This window comes from Heterocephalus glaber, unplaced genomic scaffold, assembly GCF_053883595.1.
Source record: "Heterocephalus glaber isolate CG9 unplaced genomic scaffold, H.glaber_assembly_v1.0 deba00000122, whole genome shotgun sequence".
In the NCBI taxonomy this organism is placed as follows: Eukaryota; Metazoa; Chordata; class Mammalia; order Rodentia; family Bathyergidae; genus Heterocephalus; species Heterocephalus glaber.
This window is the reverse complement of record NW_028258138.1, coordinates 16,533,201-16,556,948: the sequence shown is the minus strand read 5'-3', so window position 1 is coordinate 16,556,948 and position 23,748 is coordinate 16,533,201. Positions and strand designations below refer to the sequence as shown.

The 23,748-nt window shown below is 34.7% G+C and overlaps 1 long non-coding RNA gene across 3 annotated transcripts in view; it reads right to left on the bottom strand.

Moving 5' to 3' along the window:
- LOC110348610 (uncharacterized) overlaps positions 1-21,916 on the bottom strand; it is an 85,220-nt gene extending 63,304 nt beyond the window's left edge. For all 3 annotated transcript variants that reach the window (XR_015452160.1, XR_015452161.1, XR_015452162.1), the window contains exon 1: positions 21,658-21,916. This is a non-coding gene — a long non-coding RNA (uncharacterized LOC110348610). The remainder of the gene's footprint in view (positions 1-21,657) is intronic.
- Positions 21,917-23,748: the final 1,832 nt, after the last annotated feature.

The window sequence follows — 23,748 nt, the reverse complement described above, 5'->3', positions numbered from 1 at the left end:
CCTATAGTCTAAGCAAGACTGAGCCATTTTTTGCCAAGTTCCAAAGAGTAAATATCTAAAATTGGAAGATAAGAGGCAAAATAGTGGACATTATGAATGGACTTTAATAGCAACCATTTAAAGTAACACATTTCTAGCATTTAGGCAGCAGACCAGATTTTACCCAATACTGTAGTTTGTGATCCATGGAAGAAAGCAGCTCCTTATCTAGGGATTTTTATTTCCCAGGCTCCTTTGCATTTTGATGGGGTCATGTGACTGGTTTTTAACCAATTGAATCCAAGTAGTGTAAGCAAAGGGTCACTTACACGAAAGTGTGCTGTCTCCACATTTTCTTTCCTCTACCATTATTATGACAACCAGGAAAGCCAACAATTAAAAATGGAGGACAGAAATGAACTGGCTCCCTAATGAGAGGATAGAGCAATGTTTGCAACCCCAGGAACAGGTGTATTCTTATACGTTGTGAAAAAGTAATCATTTTCTGTTACATTAAGCCAGTGGAATCTTGTATTTTATTCATCACTGCATCTGATATTTTTCCAATTAAAATATTGCTCACTTGATATGGATATTTCAAGATTGTGAATGTATATTTCAATAAGGTATCCCTCTAGAAGCCTAGACTTCTTGTCCATTAAAAAATTCTATTCCCCATGTTAATTCTAACAGCTCCAATGTACATTCTTTCTGTCTCTAATATATCTATATGGTCCATTCTCAGTTCAATACATTCATATTACATTTTATCTGGATTTTTACTCATTTAATCAAATTTTTTTTCAAATTTACACACAAATATAAAATGCTATCTTAAAATTCTTTTAAATGACACAAAACCTTGGCTATAATTTCAAGAGAAGATTGTGAACTCTGAAAACTTTTGTAATTTTTCTAGCCACGTATTTTACATGCAATCAATGAGAAATTTATGATATTGCCCTATGATCTGAGTAGGAAATATGAAGTTATATGAACAACAAGATTATTTTCCTTTGATTTTATAATTCATAGGCTTGTATGGTCACTAATTTGGAGAATACCAGAGACTCTTTCTAAAGCACATATTTCCAACCTTTTTCTACCGTGAGAAATAAAATAAGATACAATTTCTTTAACATTTAAACAATTAAATATTGAGTATAATGATTAGAAGTCATTGAATCATTGAAATGAGGCAGACCAGACACAAAGAAAATAAAATGGAGTAAATCAAGATATTTCTAAAATTAACTGATCATATTTTATGTGTCACCAAACAGCCCAGAATAAACAGGCAACTTTAGTTCAGAGGATAGGAACAGATAAAAGTTCACAATCTAAAAGTACATTTTGTCAGCATTACCTCTCAGCTAGAATTTTTTTTGGCAGCCTCTTCCAGATGAATACCTCTCCCTTTGTAAAATTAGATAATTTGCTACATGTGTCATTTTGCAGTGAATTAGAATTGAGGGCTTTCAAAGATATTTACTGGGTTTGAATGACCATACTGTGTAGAATAGGTGCCAAATTTTAAGTATGATTTTTTCTTGTTTGGTGTTAGAAATACTTATTTCATGATCAGTAAAACTTATAAAGGAGTAGGCCTAGAAATGAATGCTATAAATATAGTTAAATGAATCTTCTATAATTTTACAAATAACGGTTAATACAGTAAAAGAAGACTTTGATAAATCATATATGTCAAATGAGTAATACGCAACATGTTCCTAAAATGATAGGAAGATTCAAACAATATTGTACCTGATTACAATATCACCAGCAACCCCACATGCCTGGTACTTCAATTTCTAAAGTTTTCTGGAGTTTGGTTTACTGAAGGACATTGCAGGATTAGATGTCTACTTTCTACTGTGTGCTACTTCAGATATCTTTGTTCATAAGCTTTCTAGCTCCTCAAATGTAGTTTTTGTTTATCTTCTCTCATTCTTTTTTATTTTTGAGTGCATGTGTGTGTGATACTTTTTGAAAAAAATAGCTGATGTATTTCTCAGGTGATTGGAGAATGTGAAACCTGTAATCTATCAAATCTATTGTGTTTCTCTGTAAGTTCAGTGTATTCCTTAATACTGAGATAAACACAATTTGATGATTCTGGAAACTTAGTTTTGAATATGTGGTATAGTTACCTCAGAGGACGATGTTTGTCAACCCTTACTAAAACATCAGTCCTTTATGATCAAACAGGCTCTGATTGCCAAGCACCAGGGGCCAAATTAGTCATGTAATTAAAATAGCAGAGAGAAGGCAACAGAGGCTTGTTATAAATAGCTAAAATCTGACATTGGCAATTTAATCTCATTCTCCTGGAATCCAAATCTTGTACCAATTTACTCCAGGCTAGCAATGTATTTTTGTTTTTCTCCTGGGGGAAAAATAAGAAAATGTAATTAGAAAGTTTTTTCTTGAGTACATTAGATTTGGTAGGATCAGCAAAGTTTTTCTCTAAAAGGCAAAATAGATATATTTGTCTCTTGGACCATATGGTCTTTGTCACAACTGCTTATTTTGTCTTCACTCAAGAAAACCATTGACAATAGGCACAAATGGAAGTGTTGCTATGGGGTAAGCATTCATGAAAACCATGCCCATATTTTAAAGTGAGGACTTTAAGTAGCTCACATAATAAAGAAAGAAAACAAATTGTTATTAACTTGACCATCATTGGAATCTATTCAACAAACATCAGTTCTTAAATATTTTTCTTTTCACACCAAATTCCTCCAAAGCTGCTTAAAATACCAGTATTTTCATAAGCCATATAAAATAAGTGAGTTTAAGGGCAGGGTTAGTTGAACTTAAAATGAGAAAAGTGGTTTATTTTGATGTTTTCTTTTTCTGTTTTTATTTTATCTTTTGAAGTTTAAGTAGCTCTATGGGATAGTGTAGGGGAGTACTATTCAACATTAATGTGGGAAAGGATCACCTTGAAGTCTTGTTTAACTGTAATTTTCTGAACCCCAGTACATGAGATTTTGTTGTGTTTGTTGTATTTTCTGATACTTAGTCTGTCTGGCAAGGTGCCTGAGAACTTCATTTCCAAGGTTTCACGTGGTACCGTTTCAGTAGAATTACCTGGAGAAAACTTTACCCCAAACCTACTTAAACAGAATCTCTAGGATAGACTCTAGGGATAGGAATAATGAAAAGTTCCCTTCTGTGAGGTTTCAGTATTCAACTGGGTTTGAAATAAGTGGCTAGAATATATGCAGCTTTACGCAGTACTTTTCGAAAATTAAATCTAGTTTTTAAATACTGTTTATAATTTGCTATCAGTAAATGACCTTTTTTAACAATAGGTAATAAATCATTAGAAATGAATTTTACAAACTCGAGGAGTTTCAATCATTGGGAAATCATTTATGGCAACAAAAGACTTGAAATTTCCATCTTTCCTCTTCTATCTTTCATGCATAAAGAAAGTTGAAGAAGCCTGTTTTCTAAATGTCTTCCTCAGTATGATTGTAATGGCGATAATAATGAGGATAATTTACTATAGAAATAAATTGACATGTTTCCACATTTTTGCTTACTAGAACTCTGTCAGTCTGAATAAGTGATGTCATCTACAACAGTATTTAATTTTATCGAACGCTTCAAGTTAAACATTAGAGGATACATGCCTTGTATTAGAATTTTAGAGTTACACTGTTTTTTCTCTGTTGCTAGCATAACTGGAAAGACCTACTGTGATTTCAAGCCAGAATTACAGAAAAGAAAAAACAATGCGCCTTGCAATACCTGTGGATTTGGGGGAAATGATAGAACAGATGATGGAAAATTGCATAAGATTAGATTGTGCAATTTCATAATTATGCTTAGAAAACAGCTATAATTCTTATTTTTGGTTACAAACATCATATGACTTTCAGGAGGACTCAGACTCAATTATTTTCAATGTTATTTTGAAAATTACATTTTTAGAGTAAGACGTGGAGTATTTTATGAGCAAATTAATGTGTGTTTCATGGAAATCAAAGGAGTGTTAAGTAAGTGTTCCCCTGTTCTTTTTCCTTGTAATCACTTGTAATCACTTTCCTTGTAATCGTAAACAAGTTAGACTTTTAAATCTGCTTCTTTGAAGTTCAGAGTTCATTCTTCAAAACTTTTAATTTTTTACTGCTTACTTCAAGCAGTATTCAGATTTGAGCAGACTACTGGTTTTCTTTTTAAGAGGTTTCTGCTTTATAGGGTCAATCACCTTATCTTGTTGACTTTGTCTAGGTAGTTCACTTATGAGTAAAATTATGAAAAAAGGATGAGAACCTCCTGAAATTTCTTTCCAGAGGATTTAGATTCCTTCCAATAGCGCACGCACACACACACACACACACACACACACACACACACACACATATACTGATAAAAAAGGACAGTAAGAAAACACTGCATGCAAATTATTTATTTATTACTTTAATAATCACAGCAGGTTTCAGGCATTTTTTAACTGTTACATGCAGGGAAATGGGGAGTCTTTTTCTGAAGACTCATTTGTTGAGCTGATAATAGACCTATTAATAAATGAAAAAAATGAAATCTGCATTAAAAAGAACAAAATATAATGCTTTTATAGAAAATTCAAGGCAACTTACTCTTTTGTTGTATATAGTGTGGGTATTCTATAACAATGTCAGTTTAGATCACACACCAATTGCCCTTTTATGAAAGAAAATCCAATTAGGAAAGAAAATCCAGCCACAAAAATATTTTGTGTATCACTTCTGCTATCTTGATCAAACATCCCTTTTTTAGTGATTCTGCTGAATTGTTATTTATTGACCTTTCTCACATTGTTTGGAAATCTGTACAAATTTCTTCTCTCTTAATTTTTTTTTTTAACTTAGCATCTCCATCTATGCAAATTTGCTTTTCCTTTCTATTCACTCTTGCACTTAAACATTTGCTTCTATCATCCCTTGCTGAAGAGGTTATTTACTTCCTCATTCCTCAGGCCAGGAATTGTCTACTATGCCCACATATTTGGCTGCACTTGGCCCCAAGGACAAGTCAGAGAGCACTAGGTGCATTAAAGGTTTCCATTATGGGCATCCAGTCATTTTGACGACTGACTTTATAGATGCACTGGCTGTAAGGCTGTGAAGGCTTAGGTGGATAGATGACAAGTCTGAGAAAATTGTTCATTAAAGGATTGAGAGACTTTTACAGGAATGATATCAACAAGATGATATAATAGGGCTATTATGCATCCTTTTGCAGAAATATCAATTTGATCAGCTACTTACACATGGAATTGCTTTCATGGGAAATAAGGGATCTAGATGAGAGATGACAGCACCCGTATAGAGCAGAGAAGTAATAAAAAAGTCATTGAAGAGGGTAAGAACTGTTTCATATCGAGTATATCACTGTTCACCAAGCCCAGCAGCACAGAAATAACATCTATGTGGATGAAGGAGTCTAATGAACACCTCACTTTGATGAAGACCTCAGCACCATATTCAGCCCCATGTGGCCAGTCACTGGTTTCAAGCTTTTCTCAGCACCATGATAACCCCTAAGATCCCAAGTATTATGCCTCCTGCAAGCCTAACCTAAATATGTATGCATTGAACACCAGAACATTTAAGTATGCAAAACAGACATTAGCAGAACTGAAAGAAATAGCAGTGTATAATAGCAGAGGATTTAAATTCTCCACATTCAACACTGGATAGATTATCTAAACACACACACACACACACAAACACACACACACACACCAGGAAACAATGAACTTGAACAATTCTCAAACCAAACAGCCATCACAAATATATACAGAACATTCCATCCCATAGTAACAGAATGTATGTTCTTTTCAAGTACACATGGAATAGCCTCTGGGATAGATCAAATTCAGGCAATGGACCAAACTTAAACAAATTTATGATGGCTGAAATTTTATCAATTATATTTTCTGACCAGAGTGGCATGAAACTGAGAACCATTATAAGGAAGAAAATGTTAAAAATTGACAAGTATGTGGAATTCAATGAACAAGTAGGTTAAAGAAGCAATCAAATGGGGAAAATCCCAAGAGTAAAAAAATGTAAAAACAATGCACCAAAATATATGGGATACAACAAAAACAGTTCTAAGAGGTGTGATTTCATAACATTTGTATTGAGAAAAATAGAAAAACCTGAAACAAACACTTAATACGTCAAGCAACTAGAAAGAGAAGAAAAAACTAAGCCCAATGTTAGCAGGGAGAAGGAAACAACATGGATCAGATAAAATAAGTGAAATAGAGACTAAAAAAGCAATATAAAAATAAATGACAGTCCATTTTTTAAATAATAAAATTGGTTAACCTTTAGGTATACTAAGATAAAGAATGAAGACTCAAATAAAAATTTAAAAGGAGAAATTAAAACAAAATGAAAAATATATGAGACTACTGTGAATACTTGCATACATAAAATGCATCATTTAGAAGAAAAGAATCAATTTCTATAAATATGCAACTTACCAAGACTAAATCATGAAAAACTAGAAAACCCAAGGAGACAAAAAAGAAGTCAGGAGACTGGATTGGAAATCAAAATTCCTTCTCCAAAAGAAAAGCCTGAACTTTGTTGTTTCATTAGTGATTTCTACCAAGTATTTAGATAAGAATTAATGACAGTTTTTCCTCAAACTCTTCCAAAAATTACAGAGGTGAGAACACTTCCAAATCCATACAATAAACTCAGCATTACTCTGATACAAAAGCAAGACAAAATCTCCGAAAGAAAAAAATTAAAAGCAACTATCTCTGCTAAGCATTACAAGAATTCTGAACAATTCTATCAATCAGAGTTTAACAGAATATTAAAAAGATTATATACCATGATCAAGTCAGGTTTATCCTGGGAATCAAAGATGGTCTAGCACATGCAAATCAGTAATTATATTACATCACATAAAACTGAAGATTAAAATCTTACATAGATCTCAATAGATGTAGAAAAATAATTTGGCAATATACAATACTTTTTATTTCAAGGAAAAAACTAAGTAAATTAGACATAGAAGATACAGTACAGAGTGTACAGATTTTTCCCTTAGTAAAATTATTTATTTATTTTTTCTTGACACTACTAAAAATTTTACTGTTCTCTTAAAATTTTTTTCAGATTGTTCATTGTGGTAGAATACTGCTGCTTTTTATGTTGTGCATACCCTATAATTTTATTGAATTCATATATTCAGGTTTATCTAGATCTTGTCATGTGCAAAGAAAAGCAAGTTCTTATCCAAGTTGGAAGCTTTTTATTTATTTTTTTTGCCTATTTGCTCTGACTAGAACTTCCAGAATGAAGTCCTATGGCACCCAGGATAGTACTGGCATAAGAACACAAGGTAGTCCCATGGAACAGAATAGAAAGCCTGAAGTAAATCCATACATTTACAATAATTTACAAAAGCATAAAGAATGTACAATGAGGAACAACTAGTCTCTTCAATATTATTGGAAAATTGAATTTTTACATGCAGAAGGATGAAATTGGAACTCTGTCTTGTATCACCCAAAAATTGACTCAAAATGGGTTAAGGACTTAAAAGTCACACCAGAAACTGTAAGACAACTATAAAAAAGCAAGGAAAAATATTTTGACATGGACATAGGCAATGAATTTTTGGATATGACTCTCAAAGTACAGACAACAAAAACAAAAATAAACAAATGGGATTTCCTCAAACTCAAAAGTTTCTTCATAGCTAAGAAAGTAATGAAGAGAAAGGAAATGCATGGAATGAGAGAAAATATTTGCAAGCCATAATCTGATATGATATCAATATCCAAAATAAATAAATAATTCAAAAATGCAATAGCCAAGAAACAAGTAATATGATTTAAAAATGTACAGAAATCCTGAATAGACATTTATAATACATATAAGATGCCAACGGATTTACTAAAAATGCTGTGGAAATTAAAGCCTCTGTGAGATAACACCTCACATCTGTTGGAAAAGTTTTTATCAAAAAGAAAAGATACACCCAGTGTTGGCTGTGGTGTGCAGGAAAGGGAACCATGGTATGGTGTTGGTGGGAATTTAAATTCATAGTTCTTATGCTAAACAGTATGGTAGTTCCTCAAAAAACTAAAAATATAACTGCTATGTCATCCAACAGTATTGACTCTGGGTATGTTTTCAAAGAAAATAAAATCAATATTATGAAGAGATGACTACATTTCCATATTTATTTCCTCATTATTCATTATAACCATGCTGTCTGTGCATCCTAATTGTCTGCTAATGAGTGAATGGATAAAAAATTTATCTATCTATCTGTCTATCATCTGTCTCTAATCTATTCATCTATCTACCACCAAATATTAGCCTTAAAACAAGAGGGAAATTATCATTTATGACCCAATGAAACTGGAGGACAATACATCAAGTGAAACAAGACATTAGAGAGGGAACTACTTCATGATCTTACTTACACGTGAAATCTAAAAATATTGAACTCATAGGAGCAGAGACTAGAATGGTCATTGTTACTGGCTGAGGATTAAGTAAGAGGGAATGTCGATTAAAGGTACACAATTTCAGTTAAGCAGGATGAATAAATTCTGGAGAGCTAATGAGCTTAATATTACTCATACTGTATTGTAAACTTGAAATCTGCTGAGAATGTATATTAAATGTAGTCATCAAAAAACTTAACTATGTGAAGTGATGGATGTTATTAGTTTGATTGTAATAATCATTTTACAATATATTTTAGAACATCACATTTTTCATAATAAATATACTGTGTACAATTTTTATTTCTCAATAATGGTAGGGGACTTGACCAAAAAAAAGTAGGAAGAATTGTATTCAAAGCCAGATAACTTGGCAGAGTCTCTAAACTGGCTTTGGAACTATTAAGGCAGAGGAAATGTGGTCTTGAGTGAAAGCTATGGATAAAGGAAGTGTTGGCTTTGATTGATAAATTGCATAACATGCTGGAAGAATAGTTCTTTATTATCTCTAGGAATAGCCTAACCCTGGAAGCAAAAGCTTTAGAGTCAGAAAGGCCCCAGCAATTCACAGTATCAGATACACATGGTTATTACAGGAATCTGTATGTTTGTTTCAACTGACTTACTTTCTCCTAATTAGGAGTAATGTTTTCCTTTTTTTGGATCGTTAAGTATTCTTTGATTGATTGGATATTAGGCATTAAGTGTCAGGATTGTTTTCTTTAAAGAGTAGTCTACAGTTTTATTGCATAGGCAGGTAAGTAAGTTGTAGATTAGTTTGATCTTTTGGATGTGCATTTTTAAGTTTTATTAAAGTGAGTCTAAAACAGTCTTTACTGAAGGGAGATTTCAACCTTGTCATCAACACGTAATTTTACTTTTTTACATAAGGATTATTTTTCCTTATTAATGGGTATTTTGAAAGCTTACAATATACTAAAACTGTACTAAAACTGCAGTAAACATAAAAAGTAGAGCACATAACTTTTTTCATAAATCTGAGCCAAGTGGAGTTAGGCGTAAAACAAAATATTTTGCCAACAGTGGCACACAGAAAGTGAATGGTGTACAAAGTTTTGACTAATACCAAAATTTGTAAATGTAATACTGTTTAAATTATAGTAAATTCATTTAGAAAGACCTGGAAATGTCTGTTAAGGATCCACAAAGGTATATCTGCCTGAGTCTTGAACATCCACTATGCACTGCTAGCCTTGCTTTGTGCTAAATTGTAGAGATATGATGACAAAGAAAAACACATCCTTCCCTACAAAGGATGTTTCATTCTTTGAGGGACAAATTCAGGTAAATAATTCTACTATAAGGTTAAATCTTCTGTACTATGGAAATTATTAATATACAATCAGTCATAAGTCATAGGAGAAATCCAAGAAAAAGTCATAGTAGCTGAGATAATATGATTATTAAGTATTTTTCAGACAAAAGAGCAATATGATTGAGAAAAGGGGTAGAAATGATTCGTAGTGTTATTGTTTATATCTAGATGTCCCTCAAAGCCTCATATGCTCATAGGTGTGGCTTTTAGGAAATGGCTGGATCATGAGTATGTGATATTAGATTAAGGGGCATGATAAATGGATTAGTTCCCTAATTGGATTAGTATAGTTCTGGACGTGGCTGAAAGGATTTACTGAACAGAGAAGCCTCACTCTAGGTGTGGGTGGCACCAATCAATGGATTTGTAGCCTGGATGGAATATGAAAGGACAGAAGGTAGGCAGGCTTCCTGCTTCCCACCTCTTGACTGCTCTGCCATAGACTCTTTCTCCTCTGCCATGCCCATGTGCCATGCCACCTTACCTTGGAGCCAATCAAAGATGGAATAAAACCTCTAGAAACTGTGAGCTAAAATAAACTTTTCATTCTTTAACTTTGGGTGTCCAGTATTTTGTCTCAGCAGCAAGAAAATAACTAGGACATATAGTAGAGAAATAATACGCACACAAACTTGATAGCACAGAAATAATGAACATTTGTGCATTAAAATTACAGTGGCTAAATGTTTGTAGGATTTAGTTGTCAAAAAGAATGGAGTATGGTCCATAAGAAGTCTGAATATGTAGGTGGTGGGCAGAGGACAGAGTGTTTGCTGTATAATATAGAAGGGTGTGTATCATATCTGAAGAGCAACAGGGTCCATTATATTATTTGGAGCTGTAGATTTTGTGATCATGAAGTGCATTAAAAAGATCTGAGACTTGGAACAGAAGAGGCTTCTGGGTAGGCATGCTACAGCTCCCAGAGCAGAGGAGGCTTCGCGATAGGTGTGCCACAGCTCCCAGCACAGAGGAGGTAAGCCAAGCAGCCACCACCAGCAACCCCCCCCCCACCCCTGTTGAAATGAGAAGACATGTAAACAAGCCTCAGAACCAGACTTTCAGATCACCTATAGCAACCACAAAGGAAAATGAGATAGAACACTGTGATACTCAACCACCTAGACTCCCTGAACTGGCAAGAAAAAAGGATCTGGAAAAAATGAAATCAGAAATAATTTCTCAGATAAAAGCAGAGATTTTGCCCATAGTGCAAGACATGATTAATAAATCTAGAGAGGACACAGATAAAAAAATAGAGGAGCTGAAGAACATCATGGAATTACAACATAGGAAATAAATGGAATCCATAAAACAGATGCAAACAGATTTCCAGGAGATTAAAAACTCCATTGAAATTCTGTGCAGCAGAATGAGCCAATGTGAAGACAGAATTTCAGATATAGAAGATAAGATTGCAATTTGGGACAAGGAAAAGAAAAATTGCTTTAAAATTATAATGGACCATGAGAAATCAATGCAGCAGCTGCTAGACAATGAAAAGAAGAATAATATAAGACTGATTGAAATCAATGAAGAAACAGGAGAGAGTGCAGATGGCAAAAAAACCTCTTCACAGAAGTGATGGCAGGAAACTTTCCAAGCAGGGGAAAAGAACTTGACATACAGATAAGTGAGGCATATAGGACTCCAACTAGCCTTGATCAAAAAAAATATACACATAAGCTTATAATTGTTATGATTCCAGAAACACAACAGAAGAACAAACTTCTCCAAGCAGTCAGAGAAAAGAAACAAATCACATACAAAGGAAAGCCCATCAGAATCACAGCAGACTTCTCAACACAAACCCTCAAGGCAAGAAGAACTTGGAGTGATGTAGTCCAAGCCCTAAAGGAAAACAACCTCCAACCCAGATTGATGTACCCTGCAAAATTATCTTTCAAAATGGATGGAGAAATAAGATACTTTCATGACAAAGAGCACCTTAGGAACTTCATGAATACCAAACCAGCACTCCAAAAAATTTTGGACAAAATCCTAGGAAAAGACAATGAGGATCACAATCCCAGGAAGTACAGCAGATTGAATTCACTGGGCACAACAAGAAACTAAAAGCTAAGGAGGAGAATCCAACAAAAAGAAAAAGTCATGACAATGTTAACTCAATACATATCAGTTATAACCATCAATGCTAATGGTCTCAACTCACCAGTCAAAAGAAATAGACTGGCAGAATAGGTCAAGAAGCAAGATTCAACAATGTGTTGCATACAAGAAACACACTTAATTCAAAAAGAAACTCAGAGACTGAAAGTTAAAGGGTAGAAAATAATACTCCATATGGCAGGAACCCCCCAAAAGCAGGAGTAGCTATCCTTTTTGCAGACCAAGTGGATTTCAAACCCACACTATTTAAGAGAGACAAAGAAGAACACTACATCCTTGTAAAGGGAACAATGCAAGGGGAAGAGATGACAATTATAAATATCTATGCACCAAACACTAGTGCACCTAACTATATAAAACAAATACTAACAGAGATGAAAAATCATATAAGCACTAATACAATAGTAGTGGGGGACCTCAATACCCCATTGTCACAAATAGATAGATCAACTATCTAAAGGAGGAAATTAAAAAGGTCAGGCCTGAAATCAATGCAATGGAGACTAAGAGAACAATACAAAAAATCAATGAAGCCAAGAGTTGGTTCTTCAAAAGAATCAACAAAATTGACAAACCTCTAGCTAACCTTGTCAGAAAAAGGAAAGAAAAGGCCCAAATCCATGCAATTAGAAATGAAAAGGGTGAAATTACAACAGCCCCAGCAGAAATCCAGAGGAACATCAACACCTACTTCCAGAACCTATATGCCAATAAGATGGAAAACACAGAAGAAATGGACAGATTCCTAGACATGTATGAATTACCAAAGTTGAATGAAGAAGACCTAAAAATTCTAAACGACCCAATATTAATCAAGGAAATTGAAAACATAATTAAAAACTTAGGAACTAAGAAAAGCCCGGGTCCTGATGCCTTCACTGCTAAATTCTACAAGATACTTAAAGAAGAACTACTGCCACCACTGTTTAAACTTTTCAATGAAATAGAAAGGGAAGCAATACTCCCAAATTCATTCCTGGAAGCAAGTATCACCTGATCCCTAAAGCAGAGAAAGACCCAACCGAAAAAGAGAACTATAGGCCAATCTCACTAATGAACATAGATGCAAAATTCCTTAATAAGATACTGGCAAATAGAATGCAGAATATCATCAAGAAGATCATATACCCTGACCAAGTGAGATTCATGGCAGGGATGCAGAGATGGTTCAACATAAGCAAAGTAATCAATGTAATACACTGTATCAACAGAGCCAAGGACAAAAACCATATGATTATCTCCATAGATGCAGAAAAAGTATTTGACAAAATCCAACACTCATGTAAGATAAAAACCCAACACAAAATTGGAATAGATGGTCTCTACCTCAATTTGATAAAAGCCGTCTATGAAAAACGAACAGCTAGTATCATACTAAATGGTCAAAAACGGAAATCCTTCACACTAAAATCAGGAGCAAGACAAGGATCTCCATGATCACTACTCCTGTTCAATATAGTTTTGGAAACATTAGCCACAGCAATTAGACAAGAGAAAGAAATAAAAGAATAAAGATAGGGAATGATGAAGTCAAATTGTCATTATTTACAGATGACATGACACTCTATATAGAAGACCCCAAGAACTCCACCAAAAGTCTTCTAGACTTAATAACCAAATTCAGTCAAGTAGCTGGTTACAAGGTCAACACACAAAAATCAATAGCTTTCCTCTACATGAACAACAGACTCAATGAGAGAGAAATAAGGCAAACAATTCCTTTCACAATAGCATCCAAAAAACTGAAATAACTAGAAATCAACCTGACAAAAGAAATCAAAGACCTCTTCTCTGAAAACTATAGCACTCTGTAAAGAGAGATTGAAGATGATATCAGAAAATGGAAAGACATCCCTTATTCCAGGGTAGGAAGGAACATAGGGAAAATGCCCATACTTCCAAAACGTCTATATAGATTCAATGCAATCCCAATTGATATCCTAGCAGCATACTTCATGGACCTTGAGAAAACAATCCGGAAATTCATTTGGATCAAAAAGAGACCCAGAATAGCAAAAGCAATTCTAGGTAACAGAGACATGGCAGGCGGTATTACTACCCCCAACTTGAAACTATACTACAAAGCTGCTGTGATAAAAGCAGCATAGTACTGACAAAGAAACAGACCTGAGGACCAGTGGAACAGATTAGAAGATGCAGAAACAACTACAGACACACTCAGCCAACTCATCTTTGATAAAGGAGCCCAACACCCGCACTGGAGGAAAGATAGCCTCTTTAATAAATGGTGCCGGAGAAATTGTGTTTCAACTTGCCAAAGACTAAAACTAGACCTATATCTCTCATCATGCACTCAACTAAGATCGAAAAGGATTAAAGACCTAAATATTAAAACAGAAACGCTGAATCGGCTGGAACAGAGGCTAGGTTGAACTCTTGAAGACATTGGTGTAGGAAAAGATTTTATGAACAAAAACTCAGTTGCCTGTGAACTAGCACAAACAATCAACAAGTGGAATCTCTTTTTGCTAGAAAGCTTCTGCACAGCAAGAGAAACCACCAGCAGGGTGAAGAGACAATGCACAATGTGGGAAAAAATCTTCACCTGCTTTTCCTCTGACAAAGGCCTACTATCTCGAATCTATAAAGAACTTAAAAAAATCAGACCTCCCAAATTTAAAGACCCAATCCAAAATTAGGCATCTGGAATGAACAGACATTTCTCAGAAAACGAAATAGAAATGGCAAATAAACATATGAAAAAGTGTTCAATATCGTTGGTCATTTGAGAGATGCAAATGAAAACAATACTGAAATTCCACCTCACCCCAGAAAGAATGGCTGCTATCAAGAAATCAACCAATAACAAATGTTGGCAGGTCCATGGGAAAGAGGAACACCTTTCCACTGTTGGTGGAAGTGTGGACTGGTGCAACCACTGTGGAAATCAGTATGGAGATACCTCAAAGAACTAGGACTGGAAGTCTCATTTGACCCAGCTATTCCTCTGCTGAGTATCTACCCCAGAGAATTAAAAGAATCATACCACAGTGATGAATGTGCACCCATGTTCATAGCAGCACAGTTTGTAATAGCTAAAACTTGGAAACAACCCAAATGCCCATCAACTGGAGAGTGGATAAAGAAAATGTGATTTAAAAAAAAAATAAAATGGAGTACTATTCAGCCATAGGAAATGAGAAATTAGAGACATTTATAGCTAAATGGATGCACATTGAGGTGACACTCTTATGTGAAATAAATAGGACACACATTGTAAATACCGAATAGTTTCTCTAGTGTGAGAAACTGAAAGTGTAAATAAGGACTAAAAGGTATTATAGATAATGTGAAATAGGAAGAAAAGGGGGAAAGAGGAAGGGGAAGTGGGAGGAATAGGGGAAAGGAAAGAAGGGAAAGGAATTAATATGACAAAATGAAATAAAGCTAACAAAGTCTCTGTAAATAGGGAGGATGGAGGGGTTGAAGGGAGGGCAGGGGAAGGGGGAAACAAAAAAGAAAATTTAAAACAAAAATTAAATTAAGATTTCTGAAACTTGAAAGATAAGCAAATTTGGTTGTTCTCCAAATGTATTAGTTCAGTAAAATGTAATGCAATCTGGTTTGAAATGAGCTTATCAAGATTGGTTTCTCCTGAGGCCTATGGGAATCTGCCTCATGCCTTTCTCTTCGACTTACATATGTCTGTTTTTTCTCCATGTCCTCAAGATGTCTTCACTCTGTTTATATCTGTGTTCACAGTTTTTTTTCTTTTAAGAATACCAGTTATATTGACCTCATTTTAACTTGATTATTCTGTAAGGACCCTATATCCAAATAAGGTCACATTTTAAAGCAGTTATGGTTAGGGCTTCAACATGTCAATTTTGAATTGACAGAGTTCAGAGAAGTTGGAAAGGGAGAGACTAAGATTTTCCAAAAGCCATATTGGTTGGACATAACTAACTTGTGTAGATTCAACACCTCTGAAGGGCAATAAAACAGATAAAAATGGCTAGAAGATAAGATTGACAGTATGTTTAACATAATAGGACTTTGCTTGACAAAGTCATTAAGCAGAAAACATTTTGTATTAAGGCATCTTCCCTTGTTATGATTTAAAATAACCATTTTTAAAAGATTTCTCCACCCACTTTGATTTATAAACTCTTGAATTAAAAATGAATTATAGCTTCATTCCTTCAAGGTGTGTTTACTAGAATAAAGAATTACCTATAACTTTATTTTCTTGTTATGAAATAAGGATACTGATCTTTTTAATCAAATTCTTCCAGCCATTAAATCAGGGTATGATTAAACAAAATTCCATGAATAACTAGATCATTATGAAGTGAAATCTACCTCACTATGTTTGGTATTCAGTTGGTTACATCAGATGCTGTTTCAAAAGTCTTTTCTCAATAACAATAAAATGCATGGTCTTGATATTCCCTTTGAGAATAGACTTAATTCGTTGACCCCAAACTAGAATACTAGTGGGAAAATTGCATAAAAATCACACCCATGTTAAAATGGATATATTACTTTCACCTTTATAAAGATAAATTCTGGATGTATTATGAAAATGAAATAATATTTTGTTGCTTTTCTGCTCAAGAATTAAGTGCAAATTTATTTATTTCCTGAATTTATGGAAAACTATTTTTATTGTTAGAGGTACTCCTCAGGAAATCAGGATTCTGAGTTTTTATGAAAGATTGCACCATTTTGTAAATTTTCTAATTTTTTGGCTTCCTTATGTTTTCTCACAGCTGAACAGACTTCTCCAGAAAACTGAGCAATCAACACATCTGGAGCCCTAAATAACCTTCCAGCACAGAAGAGCCTGACTTCTGTTTGGTACAGTTCCTAAATACTCTAGGACTGATACACACCCTTGGTCTGTTGAACTTGTCCTGGTATGGAATTGTGGAAAAGTAGGCTGCTCCCCTTGGGTTAGATTCACTGTGCTCCTGATGATAGAGAATAATCATGTTAAAGTTTATATGAACCACATATGTGGGTACAAGGAGTTGGGTGGAACACAGAGGAGCGAAATAATTTCCAAAAAAAGATAGTATTAAGTAGATAATCCCCCAAATAGATGTCCTATCATTTTTCTTTAAAATGTTGTTATATATTGATTTCTAAAATTCATGTATTTAGTAAAACTGAGTATCTGTATGCATAATACTGCTCTAGCATTGGAAAGAAGACAGTGAGTAAAACAAAGCCTATGGCTCACGTGATTTTCTTGTCCTGTAATTGTAAGAGTCATAGAGAAAGGTGACACCAAGAGAGTAAGAAGAAGGAAACTTAAGTGGGTGTGTATTTTAACTGGGCTTTCAGGAAGGCCTGTCATAAAGCAATATTTGAGTAAAGACCAGAAGGAAGAATGGTCCATTAGGATCTCTGAAGGACTGACATTTCACTAGAAAGGATGACCTTTAAAATAATCTACAATAGCCAAAACCTTGTTTGGCTCTTATCATGGAAGATATGTAGATTATTATGCATTAAATACTATTTTTCTTTAAGGTAAAGGAACACAAAACTTAATGACGATTTTGGTGACATTAGAGTCAGCTAGTCAATAACAATAAGGCACATGCCCTGTTGCTCTTATAATAGCAAGATACATAGAACAGAAATAGCCCAATACACATTAAAATTTAAACCTAAAACTTATAAAAAGTACTAATGCATAAAGGGGTAGTTTTCCTTAGACATGAATCTAATTGGTTGATAATGTAGCCATCCTTTTATCAAGGCATTTACCAACATTACTATGGTTCAGCGAATTTCAGCAACATCTTTATTTTTTATTTTATTTTATTTTTATTAATTTTATTGGAACATCTTGGATATACAATATAATGACATTCATCATTGGAGATTTATGCCTTTACATAATATATCTCGGTTCTTATTTTCTCCTCCTTCCCCTGCCCTCCCTTCAACCCCTCCACCCCTCCCTATTTACAAAGACTTTGTTTCCATTTTTTCATTTTCTCATCTTAATCCCATTCCTTTCTTTCCTTTCCCCTAACCCTCCCACTTCGCCTTCCCCCTTGCCCCTTTTCTTCCTATTTCACATTACCTATTATACATTTTGATCCTTATTTATACTTTCAGTTTCTCACACCAGAGAAACTATTCGGTATTTACACGTGTGTCCTATTCATTTCATTTAAGAGTATCTCCTCAATGTGCATCCTTTCAGATATAAATGTCTCTAATTTCTCATTCTTTATGGCTGAGTAGTACTCCATTTTATAAAAAAAAACCCCACATTTTCTTGATCCAGTCTCCAGCTGATGGGCAATTGGGCTGTTTCCAAATTTTAGCTATTCAAACAGGAACATCTTTATCTTGATTATTACCCTTATTAACAGTGATAGGCACTATCACCATATTTTTTGTTGTTGTTTGTACTGGGCATTGAATCCAAGGTCTTCCCACTGAACTACATCCTCAGGCCCCTCTTCGCTTCACCCTCGCCCTCACCCTCACCTCTTGAAACACAGTCTCACTAAGTCACTAGTTTGCTCAGGCTGGGTACAAGCATACGATTCTCCTGCCTCCCAGAGTGCTGGGATTACAGCCATGCACCACCATGCCCCACTATGTTAATCATTTTTGAGACCAGAAAATGAAAATATTATTTACTGGAGAAGTTGAGTTTGCATATATGAGTAGTTGCAGCATTACATTTGTTATGACTCTTGGGTTAATGGTTTATTAGGCAATGTAGAAAGGATGTTCGCATTTGGCTCAAGTTTTCCTCACAGCTAACATGGGCACAGACTTTCAGAGTCATGGTAAATGAGTCATATTTGAAAAAGACTGAGAATAAAGTGCACCAATCATTAAGGAGGGTCTGATTAAGATATCTTGGGAAATGAAAAGTGTGGCAGCTGCCGGGAGTAATGTCTTTGTTACTATTTTCTAATTTCTTGTAAAGAAAGAGATGTCTGTGTATATGACAGATTCTTTTAGTTACTGCTCAGGCAACTATGTAGACTGGTGGAGACAGATTGTAAAAGACTGTCTCTTCTTTCATTCTAATTAATTTTCGACAACCTTATTTCCCTTACTGTCATTCTACCAAAACACTATTTTGACCTTTTAAATGTCTTCCATCCTTTTCTGTTAGTTCTAGTGAACTTTGATTTCAAGCCCAAAATAAAAGTAAAATGTTTATTAAGGTTAAATTTATGTTTGAGTATTGTATGATTTATTCTTTGAATATATATACAAATACTTGTTTTACCAAATATTTGTTGTACAAGCAAATATAATTTCAAAAAGGATTTAAAATAACATTTAGTGTAAAATTACATCCTTAAATTGCAACTTATTTATTACTCTTATTTAAGTTCTTAAGATTTATAGGCATAAAGAATATATAAAGAAAATAATGCAAAAAGAGAGAGAAAATAATGTAAACTGAAAATTAGACTGTTTTATTGGTAATTTTTAAAATTCTCATTTGTTCTCATATCAGATATTATCTTGTATGGTATAAAAGAAAAAACTAGTCGATTAATTTTTAAACAATCTAAGAGCATTAATTAGGGTTAAATTATATCATGTCAAATTTCTTCTTGTTCATAGCTTCCTTCTTTTTTTTTTTTAGAAAAAATGTACCAAAGTTTTAATGTCAAAGCAGCAAGTAAAAAATATTTGCTAAGGCAAAAGATGGCATACAGCTATCAATCTAGTGAGGATTACTGAAAGAAGTAGAATAAATCCTTGTTTTTAGAAGTAGTAAAGAAAGAGAAGACAACTGGACGAGTGACCAGAGGTGGCAATTATTGATCAGAACAGTGGGAGGAGAATCATTTCATTTGACAACAAAATTACCACCTTTACAACTACAACCAGGATGCGTTTTCCCTTCTGTGATTTGAGGTAGGGTTGAAAGACAGAGAAATCAGGACTCATTTTAAATTCCCTTTTCATGTATTGTGCATATAGAGATTAAACTTTCTGTCTCTTTTTGCTAGATGGAACTGAGGTAATGTGTGTCACTGCCAAGAAAAGTCATTTAATTGTGTCATGTGAAACTCAATCTCTTTGGAATTTTGGTGGATGGTCATGTTAGAATGGAGATACCACAACACTGAAGCAGTCTTGATTTCTAGGTCACCAAATGGAGACAAGTTTTCTTGAATAGCCACTGTGACCAAGTAAATTTTGTGTGAGTAAGGAATACATTCTTAAAGGACTGAGTCACTTAGATTGTGAGCATGTTGCTACTACAGCATAATTTAGTTTATCCTGATCACTACAGATATTTATACTAGAAGGAGTATGGTAGAAAACTTTAAGACAAAAGGCACTGAGTTCATTATTGGGCAATATTCAACTTCTGGAAATATATTAGTGGCTAGAAGTATGACAAAAGACTTTATTACTCATGTCACAACAATGAATTTTAAGCTTATGTCGGTTCTTTCATACTCTAAGTCACACAGAAGTCATGTAAAGAGGTCCAGGTTAATGTTGCATATACAGAATTTTGCATTATGGCTAAAAAACCCCACATTTAGGGACCCAAATCTTCTCTAAGAGGCTGCAATCAAATCTGCATGACCTTGAGGAAAACATAATCTTTATTCTGCTTCATATACAGATACTACATTTTCCAAAGCTGATTGCATGTAGACATTCTTGAAAAAATCAACCAGAACAAAGGTAGGTACAACACAAGCAGTATGTAAGAAAGCAAACAGGATTATTTTTCAACACACTATTTCTGTTTTATTGATGCAGTTTTCATAATTCATCCAATGTTCTACTCTTTCATGAACTTTTTCAGAACTCTATCATTTAAGTCTATTTTCCTCCTTTCCTCCTACTACACTGAATTTTGTGGGGGTTTTTAAGGTTGGTGAGCATTTTTTCATTGTTTCTGTATTTCTTTGTCATCTTTTTTCCTGAGAACTGAAAGTTTCTTGGTGGCAGGAACTATGTGTCAATCATATTCATACTTATAACTCTTATAGGAGATGACCTAGTTTTACTAACTCTTGTCTTTTTTCTTTTCCCAGAAAATGCTTTGCTCAGATAGCGTCACATGGAGTTCTTTATGAATTGGATAAGCAAAAATCCTGTAATGAGATGTCATCAGTAGATTAGAATAAAATAAAACTCTTAAAATGACTTTTAAAGTATAATTTTCTTGAATCAAGTGACATCCCTGAAATGATGACATAGTTTTAATATAGTGGATCTCTTAAGCAAATCTAGAGTGTTTTGTAGCTACATATGTATTGATCATCATTTCTATTGCTGAAAAAAAATACCTAACACCCACAATTTAAAGGAAGAGAAGTTTGATTTTGGTCATAGTGTCACAGGTTTCAGTACATGACTGGATGGCTCTGAGGCAGAAACATTACAGTGGAAGAATTTGATAGAGAAAAGCTGCTCACATTATGATTGTCAGAAAACATGGCAGAGAGAAAGAAGACCAGGGAAAACATACCTTCCAAAGGCATACCCCTAGTGATACACTTCCTAACAGCACATTCAGCTAGGAACATAAATAGATTAATCCACTGATGAGTATGACATCTCTCCAAGAGTTTTTAATCCAGTCAAATGGACAATTAAGATTAATTGCCACTTTCTACCTCCTGTCAGGTTGATACTACAGCACATCTTAATCTATACTTAATCTTTAAGTGCAGAGAATATGAAGGTCATAATTCCACCTAACAAAATTTATCTATCCTGTGTACAACCAAATGCACAATAATCTTACCTCTAAAGTCTCAGCAGTTCCAGCATGGCTTCCAAGACTAATTCCAAAGCCTCCTCTGAGACTCATGGTAAATTCTTAGCTGGGAGGCCCTGTAAAAGTAAAATCATGCTACATAGTCCCAAGATACAGTGTCCTTGGGTAAACCTTCCCATGTCAAAAGAAGAAATAGAGACATAGACAAAAATATGACCAAAGTAAGATCCTAACTTGGCAGGACAAATAAGTCCTGTAGCTATGTCTGACAGCCATAGCACATAATGATAAGATGTGCCTCCAAAGAGAATGTGTGGCACCACTCCTATGGCTTTCCTGATTGCAGCCCACATGACTTCTCTTTTGGGCTGGCTCTGTTTACTGCTTATGGGCTTCCTTCATAGACATTCCATGGCTCTGTTATCTCTGACAGTCTGTGCAGTCTCCATTGCACATTTGGCTTCATTTCCTCAGCTTAATGATCTTTCTCACAGGGGCACATAGCCTACATTTCCAGGTCTTTTTTCAAAATCTAGGTGAAAGCCTCCATGACCCCATAACTTTGGCAATCTATGTCCTGAAAAAGCCATGATCATGTGAATGGTTTCAACTTGTGGCTCTGTGGAAAACAGCCAGGCTTTCTTGAGCCATGGATGCAGCAACCTCTGAATGCCTAGATGGCTGAGCACAGTGAAATCCATCATGAGAATCAAATTCCATAGGCAGCCCTTCAAAAGCAGAGACTTTAGGGGCTCTTTTCTCAAATAAAATATGGCCATTTCTCCATCCTTGAGCATGTGATGTTCTGGTGTTGGTGATTTTTAAGGTGTCTCAAAGAATCATTCTTGTTGTCCTGGTTCAAAGTATGTAGTCTTTGTTTTATGGTATTAACATCTTTTCCCCCCCATCTTTACACAGGTATTTATTCTAGTTCCAAAATTTAAATTTTTACAATCTTTCTGCTCTATTGTTTGCTCCGGATTTTCACTATATTTTAGCTAAAAGCAGCCATCTGAACCCACGCCATAGCTGAAACCTTGCACTGTGTTAAAACTTTCTTCACCAGATCAAGTAATCTGCCATGTTTAAAGTGACACACAAAGTCAAGGGGCATGCAAAAAATGTAGATAGTATCTTTGCCAGAAAAAGGCATGACCTTTCATCTGATTCCAATAGAGGTTCTTGTTCTCTTATGAAACCTCATGAGCCTAGTCTTTACTGTCCACATTCCAATTAGCACTATGGTCTTCTCAGCTCTGACCAGAATCACACATGAGGCTTGGGATAAAGCACTCTAGGGCTTCTGTATCCCCACATCTCCCAATCCTTAAATCTCCTGAAAAGCTGTTCTAAAGCACATGGTCAGATACAATCACACCAATGACTCCGTGTCTCTAATTATATTTCGCTGTATTGATCATCTTTCCCCTGATGGGATCTGACAACTCACAACTTAAAGGAAAAAGTCACCCTCACATCTTAAAGGAAAAAATGATGTATTTGCCTTGTTGTTTATGAGGTTTCAGTCATGATCAGCTGGCTCCTAAGCAGAGCCATCATGGTAGAAGGTGGTGGTGGAGCAAAGATGTTCACTTCATGATGATCAGGAAGCAAGTGCAAGACAAGAGAAGTAGGAAGAGATAAGCCTTTTCCAGGCACACTGCCAGTGAACTACCATCAGCTGGTGCCACCTGCTAACAGAACGTTCACCTATGAACATCACTGGCGTAATTCACTGATAAATACAATGATACATGATCCAGTTACCTTTCCAGGAGTCTCATAATATATTCAAGTAGACAATTTATCTTAAAAGCCACAATGACTAGTGGTATGAAAATTTTTTCTGTTAATTCATTTGCTGTTGTTGCCATCAGGAAAACCTCAGGCATTTTTTACTGTTACTCTCATTAGTATGCTGCCCTTCCACAGAATGATAAATCCTAAGTTAAGCATTTCATGGATTCATTTATTAGTTTTCAGAATCCTATGATATAAAGATTTTTATCATTCCAATTTTCCAATTTTTTTTGCAGTTCTGGAGATTGAACCAATAGTCTACTGAGCTACATCTACAGTTCCCTTCCTTGTTTCCTTGTTTTTAAAACTTGAAACAAG